The sequence below is a fragment of the Bos mutus genome, chromosome 17, assembly GCF_027580195.1.
Source record: "Bos mutus isolate GX-2022 chromosome 17, NWIPB_WYAK_1.1, whole genome shotgun sequence".
Lineage (NCBI taxonomy): Eukaryota > Metazoa > Chordata > Mammalia > Artiodactyla > Bovidae > Bos > Bos mutus.
The window spans coordinates 67,170,185-67,195,430 of NC_091633.1; the positions used below are offsets into that span (position 1 = coordinate 67,170,185).

At 35.3% G+C, this 25,246-nt stretch overlaps 1 protein-coding gene across 1 annotated transcript in view; it reads right to left on the reverse strand.

Annotated features, from left to right (window-relative positions):
- The window catches only part of FBXW7 (F-box and WD repeat domain containing 7), a 131,213-nt gene extending 123,562 nt beyond the window's left edge, over positions 1 to 7,651 (reverse strand). The window contains 1 exon segment of the mRNA XM_070386656.1: positions 7,542 to 7,651. The gene's annotated coding sequence lies outside the window, so the exon portion shown is untranslated.
- Between the last annotated feature and the right edge of the window lie 17,595 nt (positions 7,652 to 25,246).

A 25,246-nucleotide genomic window follows, 5' to 3' on the forward strand; every position in this document is an offset into this window, starting at 1 on the left:
CTCTGCCTTTTCTAAATCCAGTTTGAAAATCTGGAAGTTCACGGTTCATGTATTGTTGAAGCCTGGTTTGGAGAATTTTGAGCATTACTTTGCTAACATGTGAGATGAGTGCAAATGTTCGGTAGTTTGAACGTTCTTTGGCATTGCCTTTCTTTGGAATTAGAATGAAAACTGACCTTTTCCAGTCCTGTGGCCACTGCTGAGTTTTCCAAATTTGCTGACATACAGAGTGCAGCACTTTCACAGCATCATCTTTTAGGATTTGAAAGAGCTCAACTGGAATTTCATTACCTCCACTAGCTTTGTTCGTAGTGATGCTTCCTAAGGCCCACTTGACTTCACATTCCAGGATGTCTGGGTCTAGGTGAGTGATCACACCATCATAATTATCTGGGTTGTGAAGAGCTTTTTTGTATAGTTCTTCTGTGTATTGTTGCCACCTCTTCTTAATATCTTCTGCTTCTGTTAGGTCCATACCATTTCTGTCCTCTATTGTGCCCATCTTTGCATGAAAGATATGCCCATCTCCCGCACTGCAGGCAGAGTCTTTACTATCTCAGTCACCAGGGAAGTCCCTTTAATTACTTAATTTTTTTTAATGCTCTGGAAGTTAGACATGACTGAGCAGGCAGGTACTTTGTATATAATAGAAACTCCAAAGAGGAACAAATTTTATGCGACTTGAAAAGTGACACAGGTCTGCACATGAAAAGCATTCAATAAATACCAAAGGAAGCAAACAAATCAACACAAAGAATTGATGAAGTTATACATATATAGAGAATTGCATAGGGTCTCAACAACCACCAACATAAAATTTGCTCCTCACCAAAAAAGAGCCCTAAAATCTGAAAACACACACACCTGAACATTTCATAGATTCAAAATGTCACATTTTTTTCATATCTTAGTTTCTCTGAAATTGATAGCATGTCGTAGTTTAAATGGTAGCATTTTTTCTTCTCTAATAGCTAAAGTAATTGTGAACCTCAAGCTTCTTAGATTTGATCAAATATATAAATTGGTTCTAAGCAAAAATATGTACCATGACCTCAAAATTACTTACTTACTTCATGCAAATTTATATATAGAATTATAATTTTATTATAAATAACAATTTTAAAAAGTAATGAAAGCCAGATACTTTTTACTCTCAGGTCAAATCCTATGAGTTCTGATTCTTAAAATTTCAAAACATAAAAAAACGTAATAATGGCCACTACAAACTCATATAGCACATATTCCATAAAATATACAGCATGTATATTCTCTAACATCACCGCAAATGGTACTGTGAGGTAAGCAACTTCAGGTAAAGTTTCTCAGTTACAGAAATATTGAAGATACTCTTTCTTTTTTACACTAAAAGGCAGCAAGCTTGGGAAAAGAAAATAATCTTTGCAACTATATTTTTATCTATAAATGGAAGACTAAAGTAATGACCATATTACAGAATAGAAATTTTACTGAAAAATAAATAGGGAACAAAAGAGGGGTTATTTTCATATTAATCAAATTAACTTCATATTCACTTTTAAATTACTCCAAAGGAAAACTCATATGTTAACATAATGCAGTAGCATAAAACAAGCAATCTGGTGTATTTTGTTTTGACTGGGGGAAGATTCCATGTTTTTTTAAAAAGTAAGCAATGCCTTACTTTTAAAAAGTACCCAATGCCTCTCACCGTGTAGCTAGGGAAACAGTTTACATTCTACTGGAAAAGTGCAAACAGGCATGAGTAAAACTGCTGACACAGAGGCTTAAGCACAGCATCTTTCACGTGAAAGCATCACCAGTCTAATTAGAATATGAACTTACATCAAGTAAAGACCTTCCCTACCAATCTTTTACCATTATTGGCATCAATATCTAACTAGAAAAGATTGAAACTAATGAGATATTAATCAATTAAGGGAAGAATAAACCTTGAATCAGTAGGAGAATCTTTATGTATGAGTGCACTCACAAGTATGTATATATGCTTGTAGAGGAATTATGAGAGTCAGGATAGGAATGAAGAATTGGAATTACAGTAGTCGATGAATCTGACTTTTGCTACAGAGGTAAGTAACCTCAGAAAAGTCTTTGCAGCCTCATGTTGCCTCATTAGAAAAGGACATAATATTTGTTATTGCTTTATGCCAGTCACCGTGCTAGATGTTTTATGTGAATTCTCTCAATCTTCAAAAATATCCTATCAGATTAATCAGTAATATCCTCACATAATCAAAACTCAGTCACTCAAACTTGACTTAATTTAACAAGTTAGCCTAACTCCAAAGCCCCTTTCCTTTACTGTACACAGTAATATACAAATACAAACTTGAATGTACACAAATACAGTCCAATACATGATTGATGACAAAGCAATGAAACAACTAGAGACTACTGTCTATTTTTCTACAAAACATGTTTTTGTAGTTGAGAATTAGTTCATTCATTTATCATTAAGGGATGAGGTCAGTATAATGTGAAAGTCACACTGGTCCAGAAAGAATTTTCTCCAGCACAGTAATGTTTTAAAGCCATTAGGGACAGGCATTCGCACAGAGAGAGCCTTAGCAACAGCAATATATGATGACCCAAAGGAGAAAAAGCTGTAGTAGAGGACAGGCAGAGGCCAGTTAATGACTTCAAGAACTGCCAGGAATTCTACAACGTTAAACTATCTGGCCAAGCTACAGATAGATAAACCATGAAAATATTTTCCCCATGTTTACTTTTTCTGAAGAAAAAGGGGGTTAGGTAGAGAGGACTGATAAAGAAGGCTACATCTTGGATCAGAATTTTTAATTTGTCTTAAATAGAACTGAATGCCCTTGTGGACCTACATTTCAAAGGTGAAGACTAACTAATTTTATTAGACTTGTTACCAATAAAGACAAAACGTGTTTTGCCTTACTTTATATAAAGGTCAAGACCTAGTAAAAATTTTAAAAATCGAGGCATGTAAAGAAATATTTAAAATTATCTATAGTCTCATCATCCAGAGATAATCACTTTATAAATTTGTTGCATTTGCTTCCAGTCTCCCTCACTACAATATGTAACAAATACGTATTTTCAAAACTGATGTCATGGTAGGTTAAACTCCATGAAAATGCTGACATTAAACCAACAGATCTACAAAAATGGCAGTTTCACACAGTTCAACTTAATATCATATGAACTATATATGTATGGACATATAAATACAATTTTATATTCTTTTTTTGAGACTTTATATTAAATCATGATTATTTTTTACATCTTCAATATTCTTCCCAAATATGACATTTTAAGGCTGGAAAGTAGCCCAAACAAATAGACGTAACAAATACTTTTAACCATTTCCCTGATATTTGAAATTCAATTATTTCCAGTTTTTCACCATTACAAATGATGCCGCTATGAATATCCTTGTGCCTAAATCTTGTGCCTAAATAAGTCTCTGACTTACTTCATTAAAATAAATTCCTAGAAGCAGGCTTACTAAAGAATCAAGTTCATGAACAATTTAACAAGTTCCTAAAAAGCCTACCAACAGAAAATTTACATTACCAATTTATATTTCACCACTAGTGTATGAGATTGCTCATCCCATCTCAAAACTGTTTTTAACACTCTGAGAAACCTATAGTTTGCAAACCAACTTTTAGAGAAAGGAAAGCTGACAGGCAATACACAGAGGCAGAGTAAAATCGGAGCACATTTCCAATGTTCTCAAGACTTGGTATACATACAAATCACCTGAGCAGACTGTTTAAAAATGAAAATCCCTAGACCCCATTTTAGTGATTCTGTCAGTGGGTCTGATGTGTATTTGTGCTTTTAACTACCATCCTGAATGACACAGATGCAACTGATCTCTGAAGCACACTCTGAGAAACATTACTGCAAACTGACCACAAATGCTTTAAACGAATAATTACTGCAACAATGAAAAGTATATTCTAAATAACTGAATAAGAGGGTAATATACATCACTTTCTTCTTATTCAAGACACAAATATTAAGTAATCATATAATGTCTTTAGACAAAAACTTGGCTTAATCTCTGCAGTCACTGTTTAACTCAAAGTGCAAATACTTTGAAAACATATCAAAGTATGGTATTTTAATTATCACCAAAAACAAAAATATGTAGGTATAAGTTTAAACATTGATTCTGCTATTTTCTAGCTGTATGATTTAAGTTACATAACCTCTGAGTCTCAGTTTCCTCATCTTTAAAAATGACAATAAAAATATCTATCTCATAATGACATAATTAACATAAGACTGCTTAGCATAGCATCTGTTCCAAGTTAAAGGTTCCATAAATGTTTGTCATAATTATTATGATATGATCACCACTTCAAATGTACCTAATTCAATCAACCCACAAATCACTTTGCCCAGGCAACAAAGAGGACTGTGTTCAACTTATATGATAGGCCATACATGGAGAAAGAAATAGCAACATAAAGGCTACCTTTAAAATAAAAATGATGAATAAAAAATATGCTAGGTACTGAAATAAACTCTTTAACAACATTACTTTTGAGAGGATAAGAAAAACTGGCCGCTCTAGAAATGAATCCCAAATTTGTTTTTTTAAAAATGAGGGTAATTATCTAGAATATTGAATTTCAAGAAGATAAAAAGTGTTCTTAGAAAAGCAAGTACCTCTCCTCATGCCTCCCCCCATCAAAAAAACATGAAAAACATCAATATCACCTAAAACCTGATTAAGAAATTTCATCCTTCCTCCTAACTTCAACTTGCTTCCAGGTCAAGTATTATAATACCTCACACTGGAATGAGAAATTGATTTCTTTTTAGTGGACATTTTAGAAGCATGCTTAAGGAACCTTAAAAATGTTCGAGTATAAATTGATTAAGGTCATCGAGTAGATCAGTGACAGGAGCCTGACTAAATCCAAGTCTTTTAATGCTTGATCTAGAGCTCTAATAAAAGGTAGTTCCACTAGGGTTAGAACTTCACCAACTGAATTACCTATTTATTTTACATGAAATACTGTTGAATTACAAAGCACGCTTACCTCCTATCTTTTATAACCAATCTTCTAAAAAAGTAGTCAACACTTTGAGTATTCACTGCCTTTCCTCCTATTTGCTCACCCCATTGCAAAAAAAAGCTTTAATGTACACCGCTTCAGTGAAACTTACATCAATGATTGATTTGTTGGTAATCCACCATTCAACATTTCAATATACATGAAATTTCAACATATCTTTGACGAAATCTCATATGATATTCACATACTTATCTTCATGTTATCAGTGTTCATAGAGGTTTTTGGGAGGCAGGGGGCAATAAACTTGTTACCATTGAATAATAAAAGATTATAAACTCTAGTGTTTAAATTATATTACCATCTTCCATAATTAAACTTTTAAGTATCTGGATTTAGGATAAAGTACAGAATGATACTGGAAATATTTTCATCTTTCAAGGGCAAATATTTAAGTACATTACAAAGAAAAGCTGCCTTCCCAGGGAGGTTTGACTGTAATATACAATGGCAATTTTATGCTCAATTTCTTCTATAGCAAATTACTAACATTGATTAATTAATGTAAATGTTTTAGATGTGGCTGAAAGAAATAGCATCTCTATCATGGCAAGAACAAAAACATGGTTAAATAATGTAAATTAGGGAAGGAAAGAGAATTCAGCACTTTTATATATCAAGTTCTGTACAAAACACTTAGTATGTCAGATAGTTAGACAGGTAGAGGAGTTATTGAGGAATGTAGAGAGGGGAGATAATTTTCTTTCCTCATGTAAAGCCCTAAGCAGAATTCTAAAGTCGTCAAAATCTTAGGCACCAGTTTCTAAAAGTCTTTTACAGAACACTAGTTCTATTTTAAGCTTTAGTCTTATACTTCTATATTTATAATCAATTGTTTAAAATGCATAAAAGATGAAAATAAAGATTATTAAACTATAATCACTAAAAATTCATAATTGTGGATAACAGGTTTTTAAATACTTCTATCCTTAAACACTACTTTAAAATAGCTATTATGTTTCCATCAACATTCCTTAGAATTGGTCCAACTCAGATTTTCTAAATGGTGTTACATCTATGAGAACACTAAGAAAGCAAAAGACCAGAAAAGAATAGACAACTCTAACAAAGCAGGAGTACAAGAATTACCACAATGCCATTATCATAATTATAGCTAGAGTTTAAAACTGATGAAATTTACAAATATGAAGAATATTCTGTTTCACTTAGATGACACAGGTTAACATAAATTGTTATATTTTGAGATGTGTTCTCCTGATCAATACAAAGTATGTTGAAACATATGTTGACGCTCAACTAGGAGTAGGGAGCAGAGATTATATTTCATTATATTCAAGGCTACTTTTGATGAATTGATGGATGAAATAACACCTAATCTCTAAAATTTCATGGGGGCACTCAAACTAAGTATAAAATTTACTGAGGTCACCCAAAACTTAAAGCAAAGGAAACAAAAAAGAAAAACTCACTATTCATTTTAAAAAGACATGCTGCTGCTTTAAGTGGCCAGCAGTCTCACAGCAACTCCGGGCTGCAATCACAACATCCATTAGAGTGCTCCACTGCTCAGAGCGAGCAAGCAAGTGGTTGTCAGTGCAGCTAGTAAATCACCTGATCCTATTACAAAATCAATTACTGCAGTGCATTTCCATTGCTACACAATCTGATGATGACAAAATGATATTGGATAGCTACTGCAAGGTCAAGAAAACTGCTAAGAACATCTTTAATTGATCTTTTATTTTTAATTATTTGGTCCTAGTTATAAGGCATCCATTTTAATTGCATATTTTTATTTGAAATAAATCTGTGTAGTTACCTTTGGTTGTCTAGGACATTCGGTGGATAATCTCTGCAACTGGTCTGATGTATGGCTACCAGAGAACAGATCGGAGCAGCAGGTCGAACGGCTCAACCTCTTCATTAAGGAAGAAACAACGCTGCAGCCACAGCCACACATTGACTTGTTCATCAGACAAGAATTTAACTTAAAAAATCAGAACTAGTAATGTCCCATGTATGCTCAAAACTGGCTAACTGCCTCATTCTGCAGCCCTCTGGCTGAAAGAAACACTGTTAAAAAAGAATAAAACAATAGCTTCCCTACAGAAGATACCAGCCACAAACTCATTGTCAAGAAGAACTCAAAATTAAAAACAGAAGTCTTCCGGCTACTCCTTAGAAAGAAGGTAAGGTGCTTTAATATTTCAAACTGTTTTATATTAAAGCCCAAGTACTTAATAAAGGAGCAAACTCAAGATAAAATACCCCCAAATTATACTAACCACTCTTTCTGTCTTCCATCAGTTTAGATCTGTTTGCCTACTCCTCCGGCTCAGCCTATCCAACCTGTTCCCTCTGTAAATGCCCACTGTCTCAACAACCAACAGGAATGAGCCCCACCCCTGCTTGTCCCCATACACTCGGTTCAAGAACCGCTCAATACCTGGAAAAGAACTGCTGCTGCATTGCTTTGAGAAACAACAGGGAGCAAATTACTGGACGGATTCTTTAACTTACCAATCAGAACTGCTGACCCTTTCTGACTCTACGATTCAGGAAGCCTGCCAAAAGCTCAAAGTAAGAATAACAGCTGATTTTACTTCTATATTGTAGATTAATTTATAGGATTGTTTTCAATCTTGTTATTCAATCTAAAATAAAAAAGACATAGAAATAACTTTTTTAAACAAAATTTATTTTTTTAACAAAATTTAGACAGTAGCTAATAATAATCTTTGAGTATGGCTTGAAGAGGGCAGGATGTGGTTGATAGGCAAAGTAAAAAAATTCCTTCTGAATACTGCACTTAAACTTGAGAATTATGGAGCAATAAAATACTATATCAAAGACAGTGGTGTCGATAATGATAGAACAACTAAGAGAATCCAAGGAGGCCCCTGCTATCATAAATGTTAGGAGAGTTAAAATGAGAAGGAAGGAAAGGGTGTGTGACTTTATAGACAGGTATTGATAATAGATGATAAGCCACCAAAAACCTGGTTGCTTTGATACTGAATCTTCTCCCACCTGTTTATCTGCATCTCATTAAAAAGATTCAAAAAACACAAACCACCCTGAAAACATAAACACTATTAAGTATGTTAGCCATCCTCTAGGATCTTTTGCCAATAATATATAAAGATATATACATATATACACACCATGTTATTATAATCCACATTATAATTTCTAGGACAAGAAAGGGTTACATTAATAAAAAATCTTTATAGTTTCTTCCCAAACAATCAGACTTCAAAACAAATGTAACTTCATGAACATTCATAGACCCACAATTATCAGTCTTTGTTAACAGCATCCTTTTTGAGGAAGAAGTCTAAGAACTAAAAAAAAAAAAATCTAGTATTAAAAATGTATTTAAAAATTGTAAAATTATTTAAAATTTTTTAAATGTAAAAAAAAGCATTAAAAAACTTCCTACTTTCTGTAGGTTCTTTATTTGCATATGTCTCATGCTCAATTTCTTCTTTGGTTTAAATCTAAAAAGAGCTAGTATCGCCTCTTCACCTTGCACTGCCCTTTTGAAATTCATGTAAACTTAAATCAATTTCCAGAATGTCTAAAAACGGGCATGCACTTCACACTGCATCTTTACAAAACCTTTTGTAGATAAAGGCTATGAAAACAAACAAGCAAATAATGCAGTAACCTTTTACTCGCCTGCTGGAGGTACTGTCTGCTGCACAGAATTTTAAATCCTCATCTGCAGATGCAATTGAGCTGGGATTGCCAAGAACCCTGCTTTTCCCGTGCTGCTGCCACACAGCTATTCATCGAAAGAGCATGTTACACGGAAAATGTGAAGTACTATCAGTTTAAGTTTCTTACATGATTTAACAAAAGAACTTCTAAAATCTAGCTAAAGCTCTGCTCTATCGCATTTTCAGAGGCATGTCAGACACGCTGGGGAAAAAGCTCTTACTGCTGTTAATGCACTCCTCCTAGCAAACATGTGAGATTGGGAAGCTTAGAGAGGCAATGAAAAAAATTAATACATATCCTAATGTAAGAACAATGTATTGAGTGTTAAAACCTCATGCAATTTATATCATCAACAAATATATAGCATGCCCATAACAAACCGAGGTTTTTCATTAGCTTTATAATTAACAAAGACTTTAAATAAATCATTGTGACTAATATTACAGACAAGCATGAATAAAAATCCCCACCAAATGATGCTAATGAAAGTAAGTTATTTTACTAACTACTCAGCATCAGTGTTGTTTCTAAACAAAACCATGAAACAAAAGATGCAAAAGTATAGATTACTACTTGTGAAATAACCTGATGTGCAGTGCTCCATTTCCCTCATTCCCCATCAATACCCTCTGGATCTTACACTATTTATAACTAAAAGAGAACGTAAGCAATAAGCGCTATTTTCATTATCTATTATTTTTCTTTCCAGGTCAGCTAATTTAATGCACTATTGATTCTCAGGTTGCATAATGACGGAGGCAAAAGGCAAACCAACAAAGAGAAAGCTTTACAAACTGTCAGAAAAGAAACACAATTTATGGGGAAAAAAGTTAATAATTATCTTTGGCCATAGTTCTATTTACCAAGAGGTAGAGAAACAACATTAATATTTGCTCACTAATGACACTGAGCATCATGACTACTTTTTAATAAATTGATTGCATTTCAAAATTGTGCTTTCCCCCTTAATTGCAAGTAACTCTGAATATCAAAAACTTGTTTTAAAAATTTTAACCATCTATTACCACTGAATTAATTTCTAATTCTCTAAGAAATAAGGTGACCATTCTACTACATGGTAAGCTATAACATGAAATCTATAAACAACCCTGCAAGTCAGGGCTGCTGCTGCTGCTGCTAAGTCACTTCAGTCGTGTCCGACTCTGTGCGACCCCACAGACGGCAGCCCACCAGGCTCCCTCGTCCCTGGGATTCTCCAGGCAAGAACACTGGAGTGGGTTGCCATTTCCTTCTCCGATGCATGAAAGTGAAGTCGCTCAGTCGTGTCCCACTCCTAGCGACCCCATGGACTGCAGCCTACCAGGCTCCCTCGTCCCTGGGATTCTCCAGGCAAGAACACTGGAGTGGGATGCAATTTCCTTCTCCAATGCATGAAAGTGAAAAGTGAAAGTGAAGTCGCTCAGTCGTGTCCGACCCTCAGCGACCCCATGGACTGCAGCCTTCCAGGCTCTTCCATCCATGGGATTTTCCAGGCAAGAGTACTGGAGTGGGGTGCCATTCACACTTCCTCAATGCCCAAACATATTGATATATATATAAGTAAGTACCAGCTAACTTCAATAGCTCCCCTAAAGTAAAACATATGGAATAGAAACACTCAATTGATCCTATCATATTTTTTAAAATTTTTTCTTTCATTTAAAAGACTGTATTGCCCCGTATAGTAGCCCACTGAGAAATTATTCCAGCAGTTCTCAGAATATGGACTTAGGGGTGGTCTTAGAGACTCTCACATGGCCTGTCAAAATTATTTTCATAATACTAAGATGTTATTTGTTTCCTTCACTCTCAATCTGTCATGAGTACACGATGGAAGTTTTCCTTAGACTACATGGTTTGTAATATTTTAATAGACTGAATGCAGAAGCAGGTAAGAGACTTCAACTGTCTTTCATTAAGCCAGATGTATTTGCAGAAACGTAAAACAATGTCATCTTTCTTATTAACTTTTTTTGCTTGGAGAAAATATAGATAATTCCCTCAAAATGTATTAATTCCATGAACATGCCAATTAACAATTACCAATTATTTTTAAGTGAATTTAAAGAGCTAATACAGTACTTTTAAAACTTCTCAGTTTTACTTTCCAATAGGATAAATATTGAGAAATATAACCCAAATAAATCAAAGCTCTTTGGGGTCCTAAATAATTTCTAAGAGTGCAATGTGGTTTTGAATCCAAAAAAAGTTGAGACTCCTTGCTCACATTTTTCCTTCAGTCAAAGCTTATAGTTTGGGGTTATAAAAATGACTTCATCAATTTTAAAAACAAGTCATTTTAAAACACTCATTCTAGAATATCAAATATAAAAAGTTTCTGAATTTTCACTGTTGTCATTTTTAATACTCAACTTGAATTATTTAATTAATACTTTAATTAATTATTAATTAAATAATTATTTAATTAATACTCAACTTGAATTATTCATCTTAATTATTGAGTACAATTATTATCACCTGTGTGTCATAGTAACGTTAAAAACTAAAACAAATTTTTAAACATAGTAGATAACTGATCATTATGATGCTCATACAAAATATTAAAATCTAGTTTGAAACACATATACATAGAAAAAAGGAGAAAATCAGTTATTAGAAAAAGGAGAAATGTACGATTATATATTTTTAACACAAAAAGAAACCGTAAGAACAGTTTCTAAAATTCATCTTGCCCATATAAAATTACTAGTTTTAAGTAATTTTTTTTTCCTGAGAAGAAATACATAACCTTTACATAAAACACAGCCAATCCTCCACATGGACAGAAGCGGAACCCACAGATACAGAGGGCCGACTGCATTACATCATTTACATGAGGGACTCAGCATCGTGAACTTTGGTGTCTGAAACAAATCCTGCAGACACCAAGGGACAGCAGTCCATCTCAAGACGTAATAATAAATCGATGACTGACGGAGGGGAAACTTTAAAGACTATATGAAAGACAATTACAGTAAGATAGCAATTACTTTACTACAGAAATTAATTCTAAGGTAACAATTTTACTGCTGTTACACAGTAAGGTAACAATTACTTTATAGCAACTTTTATTGCTGAGAAGATGTTGGATATTTGATACATTAAGGCTTTACAGTCAAACACGGAAGAGATGGCTTATCACCTTAAATTTTAATGTACTAGGCCACATTTTCCCCTCTTAAGTCCCATAAGATTAACTTTCAAAAGTTCTCTTTAGTTCTGTCTTTGGCCAAACCCCATGTCCCTAGTATTCAAGAGCTTTAGTTCCCGTTCGTTCATTCAGTCATTCAACTATATACGAAGCACCAGCCATATGCTAGGTAGGGGTAGGTAATGAAGAAGATGCAATGCACAAAACAGATAAAAATCCCCCCTACCCTCATTAAACTCATATTTCAGCAGGAGAAGACACATAACAACTACACATATTTACTAAAGGAAATGGTGTAACCCATAAGAAAAGGGGGGAAAAAAAAGAATGAAATGGTCAGAAAAGCCTCATTTTTCTACCAGAAATATACTTTGAAAGATTTAGGAATATTATTCAAGATATCATTAATATTGCTATATTTGTTATTTTATCAGGTAAATTCCAGATATCATGTCACTCTCCCCACCACACACACATATCTTTAATTTTATCCCTGCCTTATATAATCATAAAATCACCGTATCACATATCAAATTAAAGTTCCAAGGTATTAACTAATATTAGTCAATACTCAAATTTCCAAGACTGCCTCAAAATGTCTATTTTAGGTAATGTGATCTAAACAGAATCCAAAAAGAGCTACTCTTGATAAGTGGTTCTAGGTTTCACACATCTCTTTGACTTGAGAGCAACTCCCCTGCTTATTTTCACACCACTGACTTGCAGAACCTTTTTAGTTTCCCTATATCCTGAAACAGTCTGTATGCTGCTTCGCTATGTCATTTACTTTCTCCCCCAATCTTTCCTATTTCCCACAAATAATATTTGATAATGACTATTCCAAATTCCAAACTCAATAGAAATATGAGAGATTTAGGTGGCAGACATTCTAATTCCAGTAATTTTTAAACACTGCTGAAATTAATTTGAAACATTTAACATGGTGCAATAGCTCTGAAAAGACAGAAGAGGGAACTATAATATTTAGTAATTCTACATTTAAATAGCACTAACTTTTGTTTTAAACTTAAACATTGAGTTTCAACTTGGCAATGGTTAAAAATATAGTAGTGATAATTGCTTTATACATCCTCCTTCCAAAAACAAAACTAACACAAACAAAAAACCATCGATTACAGAAGAAATCGATTTGGAAGAACAAAGACTGAATGCACAGATATTTATAAGTTGTATCACACTAATAAATAACAACCATTAACAGAAGCTACCATTTAAAATTACTCTATCAAACAATGCATTTCCATTTTCTAAATTATTTTCTTAATAATAAATGAGCACACAGAGTAAAACCAGTGTATGTTTTATAATAATAGTTCAGTTCAGTCACTCAAAGTTGTGAGACTCCTTGCGACTCCACGGACTGCAGTACGCCAGGCCTTTCTGTTCATCACCAACTCCCAGAGTCTGCTCAAACTCATGTTCATCGAGTTGGTGATGCCATCCAACCATCTCATCTTCTATCGTCCCCTTCTCCTCCTGCCTTCAATCTTTCCCAGCATCAGGACTTCCCTTGTGGCTCAGCTGGTAAAGAATCTCTGCCTGCAATGTGGGAGACTTGGGTTTGATCCCTGGGCATTCTGGTCTAGAGAATTCCATGGACTGTATAGTCCATGGGGTTGCAAAGAGTTGGACATGACGGAGCGACTTTTACTTTCACTTTGTAATACTAAGTTTAGTTAAATATGTTTAAAAAAATAGTTTTCTTGAAGTCATAAGGAAAATCCAGAAATTAAGGGTTTTACAGCAAGTTATTTTTATATATCCATTTAGTCACAGGGAAACAGCAAAAAGACTTTAGTAATAATGACATTTCAAGAATAAGCATATTCTACTAAAATGTTTGCTCTGAAAAATACTAATATTTTATTAAAATGTAAATTTCATGTATATAAAAATACAATCTGTCACTTTAATTAAAGCTGAAGTACTTTATGCAAGTACATAAAAGAGCAAAATTTACACACACATGACTGCTACTCTACTAAGACAAGACACAACAGAGTTAGCCAGGTAACTACAGGGCAAAAGTCAGGCAAGCCTTCTGTTTCAATCTAACAAGGATCTCCTTTCCTCCAGTTTCCAATAACACATTCATTTCCTTTGAAACCCCCACCAGCAGCATCATTAATGTTCATATTTCCACCAAAATTCTTTTTATGACAACTTAGATATTTCTTTAAGAAGCTACAGGCTTTCTTTGCCACTCTCTTTTCTTTCTTCTGAGTCCTCATCTTCAGCATCTTTAATGTCCATATTTCTGTCAACAGTTCGTTCAAGGCAATCTAGGCTTTTCCTATCATGCTCCACAAAATTCTCCTCGCCACAATTTCAAAGCCACTTCTACATTCTTAGGTATTGGTTACAGCAGCGCCCCCACTTCTGTATTAGCTTCCCATGTCCGCTACAGCACATTACCACAAACCTGGGGGCATATAACAGAGTGAAGTTTATCATCTTGAGGTCAGAAGACCAAACTCAGTTTCACTGGGCTAAATATCAAGCTGCTAGCAGGGGTGCTCCTTCTAAAGGCTCTAAAAGAGAATCTGTTTCTTTGCCTTTACTAACTTTTAGAAAGCTACCTGACTCCTTGTTCCTGGTCCTTTCCTCAATCTTCAGAGCGTACCACTCTAACCTCTCCTTCAGTCTCCCAACTTTCTTCAGCCCTCACCTTCTTACCTCCCTCTTGCAAGGAGTCTGTGATTATATGAGGCCCACCTGAGTAATTGAGCGCCTGAACAACCACCTGAGTAATTGAGCGCCTGAACAACCACCTGAGTAATTGAGCGCCTGAACAACCACCTGGGTAACTGAGGATCCTTAACCACATAAGAAAAGTTCCTTTCGCCACCTAAGAGACTACTGTCACAGGTTTTGGAAATTAGGACATGGATATCTTCGGGAATACTACTCAGACTCCCACAATGTATCACAAGAAGCATGAACTATAAAAGAAAAATCGGGCTTCCTGGGTAGCTCAAACGGTAAAGAATCTGCCTGTAATGCAGGAGACCTGGGTTCGACCCCTGGGTCGGGAAGATCCCCTGGAGAAGGGCATGGCAACCCACTCCAGTATTCTTGCCTGGAGATTTCCACAGACAGAGGAGCCTGTGAGGTCTCCAGTCCACAGGGTCACAAAAAGTTGGACATGACTGAGCGACTAACCCAACATAAAAGAAAAAGATATAAACTCAGCTTCTTTAAAAAAAAAAAAAAAAAACTTTTGAACTTCAAAGACACTGATTTAAAAAAAAAAAATGAAAAGGCAAGCCACAAACTGGAAAAAACCCGTGAACAGTTATCCAAAGAATTTGTTTCTTACAAAGGTTAACATACACCTATTTTTTGAATCCACTATTCCACTAGCAGGAAACACCAAAGTGCATGTCCACATAAAAAACTGCATGCAAATATTTATAGCCAATTTGCAATAGCCAAAACCATTAACAATACAATGCAGCAACAGGTAAATGGAAAACAATTTGTGATATTAAAAAAATATACACAGTATTTCATAATAAAAAGGGACAAAGTATTGCTAGTCCATCCAAAAATATGGATAAATCTCAGATTTATTAAGCTAGGGGAAAGAAGTCAGATAAAAAAGGAAACATTATATAATTCCACTTATACATAAAAATGTTCCAGAAAATTCAAACTAATCTGTGTAATGACAGAAAGGAAAATCAGTTTGTCTGGAAAGTGGGGGAGGTGAGGAAGGAATTGACCGAATTATAAGGAGGGTCTGGGGGTGACATAGTCATTATCTTGAATGTGGTGATGGCTTCACGAGTACATACATGTGTCAAAACTCAAATTATGTGTTTACCTAAATAAAACTAAATTTTTGTTTTAATTTAAAAATCAGGACATGGAAATGAAGCAGAGAAATTAAAACCTGAAGCCTATTTTCCTTGTAGAATCTTAATAAACTGTCTGGAGACAAAGTAAAGAATCCCAAAGACAACGTGAAAGATAAAACGAGGTAACACCGACACTACAGTATAATTCAAAATACACACAGTATATATACTTGTCTTTGGCTCCAGTTCCTGGCAAAAGGCCTTAACTTTCCTAAGTGACAGAAATGTCTTTTGTTACTCATTCTCTGACACCAACCAGGTGTCCTACAATTCAATTCTGATAACCAGAGTTAGCTTCGGAATGCGCAAATTAAACGTACAAATCTTCAATTTTGACACTAACTCTGCCAAAGTCCCTTTTCAACCAGGAGTGACTCAAAGTGGTATCTACATAGCTTCAGGATGGGGGCTGGTCACCAGAAAACCTTTCCATTCCACCTCTCAATCTCCAGGGAGGGGAGAGGAGCTATAGACTGCATTTAATCACGCAAGCCAAAAGTTTAATCAATTACCCGTAACTACTGAGTTGCTAATAAACACTAAACTCTGAGGTCCACAGATGCACCAATATGGTAGGAGGCATCATGCTCAGAGAGCATGAGGAGAGGGCATGGAAGGTCTGTGTGGTCCCTACCCCCACCCCAGACCCTGCCTATTCCTCTCTTCCATTTGGCTGTGTCTGAGTTGTATGCTTTATAATAAAAGTGTAAGTACAGAGGTCTCAGTGAGTTCTGTGAATCATTCTAGGGAATTATCCAATATTCCAGTTGTAGAAACCTCTGAATTTGTAACCAGTTCAGACAAAAGGGCAGGTAGCCTGGTGATCACACCTGTGGCTGGTGTCTCAAGTAAAGGCAGTTTTGTTGGGAACCTTGCCATTTGATTTGTGGGACATAATACTAACTATAGTTAGTGTCCAAACTGAATTAAACTGAACTGTAGGTGACCAGAAAACTGGTGCTGGAATATCGACATTCAGTTCAGTTCCGTTCAGTCGCTCAGGCGTGTCCGACTCTTTGTGACCCCATGGACTGCAGCACGCCAGGCCTCCCTATCCATCACCAACTCCATCGAGTTGGTGACGCCATCCAACCATCTCATCCTCTGTAGTCCCCTTCTCCTCCCGTCTTCAATTTAGACATTAAATGTGGAATTTAGAAAGATTTCTGATGAGAGAATTAAGGGAAAGGGTAGTGGCATTCAGTTTCCACTAAACTTCACCACCACTCCTATCCTCCCCAACACACAAAAAAAGAAAGTTCAGGAGATTTTTTTGTAATTTGATGCTTAAAATAAACTTTCTAAGCAGACTGATAGAGTAGTCAAAAAAACTTTACTAGTTTATGAAGTACCTTTATTTTCACCTTCTAAAACAGTGTCTAATGAATTTCTGACCTTAAAAAAAAAAAACATTTTAACTCTCAGATGGTAAGATATACACCTACTTAGTCAGCCAAAAAGAATGATCCAGATGTGCATGATCCATCATACCACTGAGACACTATCAGGAAATCAACACATCTGGACTCTAGGTCAGACAAACCTCAGTAGGCAACACTATCTTCGGCAAATCACCTTCTCACTAACAGCCATTTACTCATTTTAAAATGACAGCATAATAATCTAATCTCATGCTGGATGGCTACCCTAGTCCCATCTCTGAGTAAACTAGCTCCAATAAGAGTCAACTGACTGTAGCTGGAAAGAACTGCTTACAGTGTGGATATGACAAGAAACCAGGCCAAAGAGAAGGGAGAGATATAGAGAAAGACAGAGAGACAGAGGAAGGTGGGAGCTTGTAACTAGAAAACTAGCCCAGTTCTGTTTGGTTTGCGACCTCACTTCTGTGGGTCACAGCAAAGTATTAGCATGTGGTGACAGGTAAGAAATTCAGTCTTCTCCACTTTTTGGCACAGCCAAAAGCAAAACCAACACAGCCTGAACATAACTAGCCAACCACAATTAAAATGTTCCCCAACTGGTATAATCAGATTACGGAAATTAGGATCTAGTTACTCCTCTGCATGTTCACCCCAAGGTGAAGTGAAGTAGCCCCAAAAGAGAGACGAGAAGCCCCTTCTAGGAAAGTGATATTCTCTACTAAGTCACTAGTCAAAATAGTACAACCAGTTCAGGCTACAATACAACTTTACTACCTAAAATAGCAAACAATATATCATCAATGCCGTAAGAAAAATAGTCAAGCCAGAAAGATGTCTTCAGGATTGTCATATTCTCAAAACCATCAGCACATCCACTTATTCCAATCAAGCGCTGGGGCAAATCTCTTTGAGGCAAATGAGGTGATACAACACCATAGCCAAATTATCTAAAAGAGTATCCAAAACATGCAAAGGGAAAACCCAAGAGTCATTCCTAAGATTCTTTTTATAGACAGTAGTTAATTCAGTTAACCCTGGTGACAAGTGGGAAATCATATCACAGGCCTCCTGAAGTGAAGAGCCAACTCATTGGAAGAGACCCTGATGTTGGGAAAGACTGAAGGCAAAAGGAGAAGAGGGTGGCAGAGGGTGAGATGGTTAGATAGCATTACCCACTCAACAGACATGAATTGGAGCAAACTCCAGGAATGGAGTCGCAAAGAATTGGAAACAACTTGGCCCTTTAACAACCCACAGAACTTCCAAACCATGGGAGGGGCAGGGCAGGAAATGTAGTTTGAAAACACAGTCAATACTATAGTAAAAACACCAATTTTCTTCGTACTACAAAGTTCAATATGTAATACTTATAAATCCCTAATACTACCACCTTCCAACTGCCTGTGGATAATAACAGGCATAGGTAGGGTAGGGGTGGAAACTTCTGCCATAGCTATAAAATGGAGTGTAACAATGGTTTTGGTAAGTATTAAAGGAGGGGAAAGGAGGGTATGTGGAAAGAACAGCCTAGGGAATGACATGTCTATTTCAAAAAGTCAGAGAAGAGTTAAACTGCAAACTCTCTCCAATGGTATTCCTGTTTAATAACCGTGATTCAAGTGGGAAACCCTACGTTATCAAAAAATAAACTATGATTATGATATGCTACATTTTAAAAAGCAAAGTATATGATATATTAAAACAGTCATATCAAAAATATTGAAAAAATTTTCTTACTCTTCAGAATATATTCTGTGAAATTTATATATTTATTTTGTATTTATAATAAATAAGGTTTTAATTTTATTGAGCTAAAATTGCTAATTTCTATAACAAATATATTTAGAAAAGTTAGAAATACTTAAAAGCAAGATCTGGGGTGTAATATAGATAAATATACATTATTATATAAATACATACTATGCCTATCTTACCTTGAGAATCCCATGAACAGCATGAAAAGGCAAAAAGATACGACACTGAAAGATGAACTTCCCAGGTCGGTAGGTGCCCAATATGCTACTGGTGATCAGTGGAGAAATAACTCCAGAAAGAATGAAGAGATGGACCCAAAGCAAAAACAACACCCAGCTGTGGATGTGACTAGTGATGGAAGTAAAGTCCAAAGCTGTAAAGAGCAATACTGCATAGGAACCAGGAACGTTCGGTTCATGAATCAAGGCAAATTGGAAGTAGTCAAACAGGAGATGGCAAGAGTGAATGCTGACGTTCTGGGAATCAGACAACCAAACTGGAGTCGGACACAACTGAGTCGGACACAACTGAGCGACTTTGATTTTTCACTCTCATGCACTGGAGAAGGCAATGGCAACCCACTCCAGTGTTCTTGCCTGGAGAATCCCAGGGACAGAAGAGCCTGGTGGGCTGTGGTCTACGGGGTCGTACAGAGTCAGACATGACTGAAGCGACTTAGCAGCCAGCAGCAAAATATCACCCACAAGTTACCATAAACAGTAAGGGAGAAGTACCTTAACAATGAAGAAATTTGACCATCACCACCTTGAGAAAATGATCAAACTTATCATGAATAATAATGAACCAAACTGGCATGTGTGATACATGTGAAAATATACTAAACACTGATACACTGAAAAGTACACTCTACCAACTATGTTGTAGTACTGTCAAAAATGTCTTAACCTGAAGCCAGTCATGAGGAAATACTCAGAAAAATCTGAGAATGTGGAACTGTCGACAAGGCAACTAGCTGGATGCTTTAAATAAAAAGGCAGTGTCATAAAATACAAAATAAAGGCAAGACAGTGTTTCAAATTAAGAGAGATTAAAAAAAAAAACCATTATAGCTAAATATAATGAGTGATCCCAGATTGGATCCTAGACTGGGCAGGCAGCAAATGGGGGTGGGGATTATTAAAAAAAAAACTTTAGAAAGCAATTAGGAAAATTTGAAAATGGACAGTATTATTAGATTTTTATCAAATCAAGGCTAATCTTCATGGGTATAATGATGATACTATTGTGATACATTTAAAAAAATTTTATTTTTACATCATACATGCTCAGTATTTGGAAGTTAAGTGTTAAAATATTTAAAACTTTTTTCCTTCCAGTTTTGAGATATAGTTGACATTAGTATCATAAACACCATAGAAGTTTAAGATGCACAGCAAAATGATTTGAGTTACATACATCATGAGATGCTTACCACAATAAGTTTCGTGACCATATACCATCTTCTACAGTTGCAAAATTAAAGAAACAGGAAAAAAAATTTCCTTCTGATGAGGACTCTTAGGATTTACTCGCTTAACAATTTCCATATGTAGCACACTGTGACGTGTTAATTATATTTATGTTATACCCTATACCCTTAGTACTTGTTTATCTTATAACTGAAGTTTATATCTTTTGACTGCCTTCATCCAATTAGCCTCCCCACCTCTGGTAACCACAAATCTGATCTTTTCTATGTATGTATGTTTATTTTTGAAGTGTGACTGAACTACAGTACTATGAACATTCCTTTCAATACATGAATCAATATTTCTATACATTTCAGAATGATCACCATGTCAGTCTAGTTACAATATGTCACCATACAAAGATATTACATAGTTACTGACTATATTCCCCACAGTGTTCATTTCACACCCATAACTCATTTACTTTACAACTGGAAATTGTACTTCTTAATCTCTTTCACCTAGTTCTTTCCTGCAACCCACTCCCCTTCTGGCACCCAACTGTTTGCTCAAAATTTACTTTCTAAATGTGTAACCAAAAGAAGATTATATGTATATATGTAAATGTAGATATGGATATGAAGAGAAAGAGAGATACAGGCTAGAAAAAAATGTGGCAAAATGTTAACAATCGGTTGAGTCTATGTGAAGGGTATACAGGTTTCATTATAATAGTTTCTCAACTGTAGGTTTGAAAACAATTATTTTAAATGAGAAAATAAATGAACATCAAAATTTTTTTATCTAGAAAACTTTAGTCTATAGAATCTATACTTTTGCTTCCACAGGGTAGTTTGGAAACCAGTAATATAATTTATCAAAAGTTTCCATTTCTATATTGAACAATATTAAACACCATATACAATATAAAATACCATTTAAAAAGAATTTAACTGGCAACAAACTGGGACAATGTTTTTGAAAGTGACATAAAATCCAAAGTATTAAAATGATAGCCAGATTATATTTTTGAAAGACAATTTTAATAGAAAAATAAGAATATATAGACAGTTCACAGTAGAAAAAATTACCAAAAATTTACAAAAAGATATCCAAAACTTACCCCAAAAATGTATCTATCACATTTTTTTAAAGGCTTGTTATACTTTTTGTTAGCTATCCTAATACTGAAGTAAATGTAACAAGGTTTTGCCAAATATCAAAATGAATCTGCCACAGGTATACATGTGTTCCCCATCCTGAACTAATACATTTATGTAAAGTTTAAAAATAAAATAAAATTTTAAAAAAATGTAACAAGGTTGCTTATTGCAGGTTTGTTTATGATATTGCTGCTGCTGCTGCTAAGTCGCTTCAGTCGTGTCCGACTCTGTGCAATCCCATAGACGGCAGCCCACGAGGCTCCCCCATCCCTGAGATTCTCTAGGCAAGAATGCTGGAGTGGGTTGCCATTGCCTTCTCCAATGCAGGAAAGTGAAAAGTGAAAGCGAAGTCGCTGAGTCTTGTCCGACTCTTAGCGACCCCATGGACTGCGGCCCACCAGGCTCCTCCATCCATGGGATTTTCCAGGCAAGAGTACTGGAGTGGGGTGCCACTGCCTTCAGAACTTCAAAATTAATCTAGCAATAAGAGGATGGATAAACGTCAAACTATAGTACAGCCTTCATATGGAATACGAAGTACAAGTCAGAATAAATCAGATCCTAGATCCTTAATACCTAAGTATTAATGTGGTAGTGACACCAGCTTTTCTAACCAAAATTCACCCTCACCTTCCATAGTAAAAGCAACACAGTAGGGCGCATGGATCCCTTACAATTACACCTGAAATTCTCATCAAAGGAAAATGAGTTTTAGAAACAACGTGTGCCCTTCTACACTGGGCCTTTTAAGAGAGTGGGTATGCAGATTATTTCTCCTTCCTAATACAGTTGGGACATGAAAACAAAGCACAAGGATGAAGAACTGAAAAGATGAAAGCAAACAGGTCCTAAGTAAGCACTTGGAAAAGTTTCACTGCCAATGTGAAAATGTGAAAACTTCTCCAATCAATATCTAAATTCCTTAAATTTTTATCCAAACCATTTATAATTGCTTTCAGTATATAATTGCTTTCCTTTTCAATATCATTTCCAGTCACTGGGCTCCAACCTCATAGCCTTCTCTTAATAAGCATAAGACTTATCCCCACAAAAGGCTTTAAACCTATGGTGCGCTTCCTTGAACTGCTCTCTCCACCAAACACTCACAGGGCTCTCTCCATGCCTTTCATCAGGTCTTTGTTCAAGAGCCACCTCTTCAGAAACAGTCTCTCAAAACCATTCCCCACCAAGCCCATCAGACCCTTGCATCTGAGCTCTATCCCCTTAATATGGGCATATCTAAGTTTCAAGGGTCTTGAAGCTTCTAAAACTTAGAGGATTGAAAAGAAAGGATACAGAATTGTAAGTATAAAATTAGAAATGAACATGAATACATATTAGAAATCTGAAAAAATTACAAAATATTAAAAAGACTGACAAATTTCATAAATAAATCCAGAAAAACAGCATTTTAATTAAATGCCTGACAACTCTGTTATGCCATAGTTCCTATATTTTTGGTTGAGTACTCTTTCCTCGGGGCTTCCCTGGTAGCTCAGCTGGTAAAGAATCCACCTGCAATGCAGGAGATCCCGGTTCAATTCTTTGGTCAGGAAGATCCCCTGGAGAAGGGAGAGGCTACCAGAGAGTAGAGAATCCAGACGGAGACCTGGGTTCGATCCCTGGGTTGGGAAGATCCCCTGGAGAAAGACATGGGAACCCACTTCATTATTCTTGCCTGGAGAATCCCCAGAGAGGAGCCTGGCAGGCTACAGTCCATGGGGTCACAAATAGTTGGATATGACTGAGCGATTAGACACAGCACAGCACTCTTTGCTTGGCTTTTCACGTGACAACAGCTTATAATGTTTCCTATACAGACATTAGGAGGATATAATTTAGTCTTTTCTCTAGCACAGTTGATCAAAATTTATTTTTTATTATTCAGGCTTATAAACTTCAAGTTTCACAACCTGTTCCTGGGAATGTCAAGTAAATTTTTGAGAGAGCCAACAAATAGGAGGAAACTCTATCAATCCTCTTTCATATATAAACTTGAGATTTTAATTCAAGTTTTCTTGTGCAGTAACTAATCTTACATACCCTAAATTTAAGGCATTCACAGATGATAAAACAATCATCAATGTCATTTTTGGTGGCTTATGAGTTTTATGCTATATTCACTGATCAGAGAATTTGTTTCAAAAAAGTAAGTCATTTAAATATTTTTCCAGTATTTTCATATGATTGTCTTTTTCATGAATTGTATTATCAAAAAACCAAAAGCCTATTACTTTTGTTTATAATTTTGTTTTTCTTCTTAAATGAATTACTACTTTTGCATGATCAGAACATTTTTATGTCACAATTCACTTTACAATGTCAGAATAACTTTTTAATTATTCACGGCACAACCTTAACCATTTTTGTTTCATATTCCATTAATTTAATCTTAATTTTATCTTAACTCTTAAATAAATGTAAATATAAAAGAATACACCTTTAACTTTACTTTCAAATCAGAAGTCTATCATTTCACACTTGCTTTACTAAAGTGCTCCAATAAGCAGATGAAATCACATATTTTAATTTGATTAAATATGCTATTTCAACTAAAATCAGAAAAGATTTGGTGATTATACAATCATACATATTATATTATCAATTATTTGCTATACAGAAGCACCAACATACTGAATGCATAGGATGAAAATGTAATCTTACAGTTTTAGATAGGTATAATCTGCAAACGGTTCCATAGACTTGATTCCAACTGTGTACATTTCAAATCTCAAACCTGGTGTCTCCTTTGCTACTACTAGTATTAGTGTACTCATACTTTTAGCAGCGGCCATCAGGACACTTTCATACTGTCTACGCTCTCTATGTATATTTCATACTGTATATGCCCTTCATGTGTATTCCTGTCATGATGCCCAGAGCCACTGGAGATAAGGACACCTGCCTACAATGGGAAACTTACCAGTAATTTAACAGGGGCATGTTAAATTTAACATGATCATGACTGATCTCCATCTAAGTATATACCACTACACTTACAGTAAATGAAATATACCCCCAACTCAGACTTTTTTAGCCAAAACCAATTATCTGCTAATTATTCCTACAAAAATCTTTAAATTTGTGTTAAAACATCTTTTCAGACATTTGCCAGGCAATAACTACATAACTGAATAAGAGAAAGAAGTGGTAATATTAAAAGAATTACCCACTATTGCCACAGTTTTGTCCCAGGAATTCAAATCTTATGTGACATTAGGAGAAGAAGGAAAAAAAAAAAAAAATTACTAACAAATTTCAAGAAGTGTAACAGCACATAAAGAAGAGATCTAAAGATTTAAACTTTCAAAAAAAGGTTTTAAAAAGTTTTTAATTTCAATTAGAAAATTGAAATTTCAAAATAGGCAGTAACAGGAATTTTTTAAACTTATTAAACTACTGAGAACATATACTAAATAATTATTTTTTAATGTTCTGGGTATTTTTCAAATTTCCCTACTGTGTATACTGTGAGTTAGGTTAAAACTATTGCAGATCATCATAAGTTCACATTACAGTTTACGGAAGAAATTAGGCTGTGCTGGGGTCGCAGTAAACGTAGTGGGCAAGGGCGGGGAGAGGGGGTGTCTGGCATCCACCGACCTTAAATCAAACAAAATCAAGTGTTTTATGACAAGACTATACTACAACATAGGACCCCCCCACCTCCACCACCACACACACACAGAAAGCTACTATAAGGATTCTATAGTACAAAACGACAATAAACTAAAGTCCTCCTTAGCACTGATACCAAAATA